This window comes from Ambystoma mexicanum, chromosome 12 (assembly GCF_040938575.1).
Source record: "Ambystoma mexicanum isolate Mex_15411 chromosome 12, UKY_AmexF1_1, whole genome shotgun sequence".
NCBI lineage: Eukaryota > Metazoa > Chordata > Amphibia > Caudata > Ambystomatidae > Ambystoma > Ambystoma mexicanum.
The window spans coordinates 921,129,842-921,135,841 of record NC_090936.1 but is presented as its reverse complement, the minus strand read 5'-3'; the positions used below and the strand labels follow the sequence as shown (position 1 = coordinate 921,135,841).

Here is a 6,000-nt window from a genome sequence, read left to right as displayed (position 1 = left end):
TTTCTATAATGGGTTTTAAGGGGTAAAAAAACAGGCGTTGGGGGAGTGCCATAGTTTTGCATTCAAAACTATGGCACTCGATACAATCACTAGGAACCTTCACAGTTACAGTCACTACATCGGGCGGCACAGGGACCGCAAATGCTCACGGCGTGGCGCAGTCTCCTAAATCGCGAAACCCAGAGGAGCTAGGAGGAGTTTTGGCAGGAGAGGGCCAAGGACCACATGTAAGTGATGCCCAAAGTCTTGAGTCTCAACTCGAGACAGCTGCACTCCTGTTTGATACCCCAGGTTCAAGCTGGTCAGTTCGCTGGATGGCCCAAGAACACTTCCTAAGAGGCTCTTGGCGAGGGTAAGCAGGAGGTGCTGAGAGTAGTTGGTCCCACTACAAAGGTTCGAAGCGCCCTTGCAGGCCTTCTTGGTACGATGCAAAAGGAGGGGTACGACAGGACAACAGCAGGATCAGGGTGCCAAACTTTCCTAGCACATCTCTGGCAGTTCCACGATTCTGCTCTTTCGTTAAGGATACTTGGCTCCTTCTGTAGTTTGGTGTGAACTTTAGGTGATCAACCTGGAATGGATGCAGAACCCCTTCTCTTATCCAAGATTGATTGTGCGCCCAAATCTAAGATAACCAATGGAAGATCTGCTCTCTTGCATGCACGCAAGGCGTGGGCCAATTGTGGCCCATGATGGTTCGAGTCATTCAGGCCTACCAGACATACTGGCACCAGTAGTGTGGATTGGGACCAGACAGTCCCAACCCTCTTCCTGGGCACTAGCACACATGACATTCAGGAACCCGTGAAAAAGATGCGGGAGGCTGCATGCCCAATTAAGGAATACCCGGGTCTCTCGACCTGGGGGACGGCAAAGGGACACAATGGCCATAGAACAGAACAAAAGACTTTGTGGCCCAACCATTTTCAGCACTGGCGTCTTTGGCCAAATGTGGTAAATGCGGTATGGTTCATAAAAAAGAAGTACAAATACCTTAAAAGTAAACTGCTGCCATCAGTTCATCTAAACACCAAAAAATCCTTAGAGGGTGGCTAGGGCCATAAAACAAAAGGACCCCTATGCGCGGTACTGTAAGGTACTTGGCACATAGATAAAAAGTTACCAAGCAATGGCAACATAGTCGAAGACTAAGGGAAACATAGTTTCCCAGTACTGACAGCCTGAAGGATGTGTCAGTTTCCCCATAACAAATTAGCAAACGCCCAGAGGAGCGCAGCTGAAGAATGGGCTCCACTGGTAAAAGTCAGGTTAGGTAAGCCAAACAAAAGCAAAAAGTTTAGGGGGTTCACAAATGGGGGGGACAATTGCATCTAAGGGAAATCTTTCCAAACATGCATAAAAAAGCCATTAGAGAAATTGAGAGAAGTTCACTATGTGGGATATCAGATTTATGGCAAAACATCAGAAGTACAACATATACTTCAAAGTATAGAAACAAAAATCCGACTGAGCGTAGCAAAAATCAAAGAGGTCTGATAACATGTATGGTTTTCTCTATATTACCATAGCAGACTGCCTATCTTCCGCAGTTGCAGGCAGCAATGATTCTTGAGTGGAAGAAATTGGACAACCCCTTGCACATTATTAGATAGAATGGAGACTCATATAATGGAGGGAACTTTTATATTTAACGTGTTGTACCCCAATGGTGAATTTTACCTCACTCTATGGGTGTTTGGTGTTGGGTATGATTAGAACATCTTAAGATCACATTTTCAGATGGCCACTCTATAACTGCTATTTTGAAATCGTCGACAAACTCGTATTGCAATGGTGCATTGGGTGAGTGCATAATTGTATTCTAGTTGGGAAAAATGTTATAAACCAAATTGCACTTCATGGAATTTCGTTTTAATTAATCAATGTTGTGGCATAAAAAAATACTTGGCAACTCGTACCGCACTTGCCGTTTCTGTTTAAGATCAGATGCAATTGAACCCTAAAATATCTCCACACTGACTGTATTGCTTTAAGAGAGGTCCGTAGTCTGCTTTTTAATCGAGTCATTTGTAAAGAAAAACATCGCTATCCCTCTAATACAGTTTGGACTAGACTAATGAATGGTAAACACATCTCAATTATAAACGCAATTGCAGAATTTTGCAAGTGTATTATTTCATTGATTTAAAAGACGGTATTATTTCATTGATTAAAATGATTTTAAATGTTGTTTATATATTTGAGAAATTCTTGTTTTCGTGATATGTAATGAGTAGAAGGTTGTATTTGTTTTAACCAAATCACTCTGTATAAATAAATAAATATACTGTTTTAATGTCATGCAGCCCAAAATCTGCAATCATCCATGCAGGCTCGGACTGTCCTATGAGGCAATACCCGAAGGGCCGGGCAACATGCTAGTATGGCCCTGTTTTGGGGGAACAAAATGGACACGGTTGATGACTCACTGTGCTGTGCATCTTTTGAGCAATGCCACTGAAGAAATGTACTTCAAAATGCTCTATTTGCTTCACATATTACCCAGAACGCCCCCTTAAGTAGTACTCAGTTCTTCACGAATAGTAACGAACTGTCATTTGCGAATCACTTTTTATTTGATGCCCCGGGCTATTAGTATTTGTTACAGAACTACCGTGCATTCATGACATAGCCCGGTTGCATGCTGTGGCACGTGTCACATGCCTTTTTCAGCTACTACCTACACTGCCAGACTCGCTTGGGGGCGGGAGCCTGAGCTGCAGTCACGCTCCTGTTGCCGAAACCTTAGCAACAGGTGTTTCCTTCCGGCGCTTCCACCTGATACTGGAACTGAGGAGAGGAACATTTCGTCTCGCCTTGTCAGAGTAGGGCAGCGCAGTGGACGGTGGACAACAACATATCTTGCTTATTTTTGAGGTACTCACAGTTGGCTCTGGCGCGGTTCCTCGACTCGCCTTCTTTTGTTAATATACTTTCTTCAGCGTTATGGAAAACAGTATTGGGAGAAGTTTCTGATTTGCGTACATTGGCGATGTTGATTAACGTATGTACCTCCGAATGTATGTGTTCTTTCTTTGTCCTATTGGAAATCCATTCTGTGCAATGTTTAAGTTTTTTTTTTTTTAAAGTTCCTTTTTGCAGAACCACTATGCTTTTCTTTGAAACTTGTTGATGTTCGGAAGCAGTGCTGAAAAAAACAAATCTTTATTCTGGGATGACACTTTCTGCAGGGATGCGAAAATGAGTGGGAGCGGCAAAATTGACTGGACGGGGCTACAGAGATGCCTAGGAGGCAACTGACATGCCTGTAAAAAATTTATGGATTCTAAAAAAAGCACTAAAATAATAATGCCACTATAAGTAAATCACATAATTAACTTGACAATACATAAATCAGTATTTTAAAAAAGGTAGCAGGCGCTCCTCTCCAGAAAGAACATGGCATGATAACCTGTTCTGACATGAGAGTTTGCAGCACACGCTTTTTGCTCACTGTACCTTTCACAGATGGGAAATATCTATTTGCTTTTGGTACTCTTGTTCAGAGAGGAATTGCCATAGCATTCCGGTGCTGGGCTGCCCATGTGGGCGGGACAAAGACTGATATGCAAATGGTTATTTCCATCTGTGAAAGGTACAGTGAGCACAAAGTGTGTGCTGCAAACGCTCATCTCAGAACAGGTTATCATGCCATGTTCTTTCCGGAGAGGAGCGCCTGCTACCTTCTTTGAAATACATAAATCAGTACAGTAATATTTTGACGAAAATAATGATTGTGGCTTTTTAGCACGTTCTTAATGTGCAACTGCAATAACTAACATCAAAAGTAATGGCAGTCTGAACAAATGCATTTAACTGTAAAATCAACACTTAAAGAATCCCAGTGAAAGAAAAAAAGCAAAGTGTAAAACATACTCACGGCAGCAGGTGGCTGCGCGTCCCCACGAGAGCGGGCCGGGGCGACTTCACAGACTGCCCATGCTTCGGTATGGCTCTGAGGGCTGGTCCTAGGATTTACATGGTTCTGGGAGGCAAAAGATGTACAGGCTCCCTTTATTTGGATACAAAGTCAAATCAGTGACCACAGAATGAGACTTTAATACTCAAGGTGATCATGCGAAGGTATGTTAAAAGAAGTTGCTAGAAGTAAGGCTACAGACCAAGCCACTTTGTGATGTCCAGTATATGATTGGCCGCTGTTATTTTTACATATGTGGCAATATCATGAACAAGGCTTCCTTGGAGTAGTGAAACGTGTGAGCAGAATCAGTCCTAGGCTCTTCTAATTTTGATAAGCTCCAGGGCCTGATTTACAAAAGTGTTTTTCAATGGTGCAATCCGATTGGAAAATGCTTTGTAAATAAGCAGTCTCTTGACTCAGGCACTTGAACCAGGGTTGGACTGGCCTCTAGTGAACTCAGGAGATTTTCTGGTAGGCCTCTGCACCTTGGGCCTCTTTCCAAATGTTTTCATAGGAACATGGTTGGTCTTGCTGAAAGTGTGTATGGGGCCACTTAGAACATTATTTCCAGGGCCTCTTTTGGTTCCCAGTCCAGCCCTGATTGGCCCTGATTGGCTGCAGGCCACGCCCGCATGTACAGTACTACTTGGCAGCCCAGCCCTGCAATAACTTTATGGATTCAGTCCTGCTCTGAAATAAAGTGTCACTTTTTGGAGCAATCCATAGTAGGTAGGTACTTGTGAACTCCCCCTTTGTTCACCAAAGAAGAGTGCCCAAATGATATGCCAACCCAATTACTAGAGATACTATGGATGCACCGGGAATTATTACGTTGAAGCTGAATGCCACTACGTCTCCTTCTCTCTTTGCTCCGATAGGGGGGGAAACAGTAAGTTCACCCCAACCATAAAATATGTGGGCTTTAAAACATGGAATGTAGGGGAGGCATGGCCAACCAGGGAAGCAACGCAGGACACTTTCCCTGTGAGCTTGAGGCCTGCCAGAGCCCGCAATGATGCCTAATGGGGGGTAGCAGCCACTGCCCCCCCCCCCGCCCACCCAATCAATGACATGAAAACCCCTCTGGAGCACCCAGCATACTTTTGCAGAGCAGAATGGAAGCGAGAAGCATTAGAGGTACGGGTGCTGCCATGAAACTCCTGGAGCTGACTAGAGGTGGAGGGGGCATTGGATTGCCCCTTCCCCACTCCCTGGGGGTGCTGGCATCCGAAGAATGAGGGCTCTGGATGAGTGGAGCCTGGGGCATGTGTTGGGAGGCCAAGTGAAACGCTTTGATTGAGGCAGTGATGAGGTGGAAGTCTGACTTGTGGACGGCTTCACACCTTGTGGGATACTACTCATCTGGACTGTGAGGCCTAGATACAGGTAGAGGAGCGCCTGGATCCCTTGCAGGACTAAGAGGTGGGAGGTGGGGGCCAGTTGAGTCAACGGAGCAGAGAGGTGGTGGGAGGAGGACTGGTAGGTGCTGCTATGTGCAGAGGTAGAGGAGAGGGCTTGCCTCTGATAGCCCTTGGTCAGAGGTGTCTGGTGGGGGGGGGGAGGAGTGGGATTGGCCACAATAAAGACCTGCAGTATAGGCTAAAATGGCAAAAACACATGCCAAACAATTGTGTGTTTATTAGTCTAATGCAGGCTTGAGAAAGTTCCAGAAAACACCAACAGCAGACTGCAGCACTGATTCAATCCCCACTCGACCCCACAAGCATGGAGGTAACCCCAGCCACGAACACAGATCTGCAGTTGGGGGAAATGAAAGATAGTACATCCATGCTGGCAAAGTTGATGGTTGATCCGTATAAGTACAAACGGGCAGCAGAAAAATGGCTGGATGAGGTGGAGACCACCGTATGCGACCAAGCACATGAGCCCATGGAGATGGTGGAAACGCTGAAGGGCCTGGAGCAGCAGATGGAATTTGCAATCTCGAAGCAGGAAGACCAGGGAAATCAGATGAGACAGAAAAACATTTGGTCACTGGGTCCCCAAACAAGTTGCTGATGGTGAGCTGGAGGACTATGTAATAGCCTTTCTCTGCCATATTGTGGTACCGGTCTAAC

At 45.3% G+C, this 6,000-nt stretch overlaps 1 protein-coding gene across 3 annotated transcripts in view; it reads left to right on the top strand.

The window, feature by feature from the left end:
- The first annotated feature begins 2,682 nt into the window (after positions 1-2,682).
- CAPS2 (calcyphosine 2) overlaps positions 2,683-6,000 on the top strand; it is a 1,666,464-nt gene continuing 1,663,146 nt past the window's right edge. The window contains exon 1 of one of the 3 annotated variants that reach the window (XM_069629399.1): positions 2,683-2,877. The gene's annotated coding sequence lies outside the window, so the exon portion shown is untranslated. Of the gene's footprint in view, positions 3,005-6,000 lie in introns of all 3 variants that reach the window. The other 2 variants (XM_069629404.1, XM_069629401.1) reach the window with 2 other exon arrangements.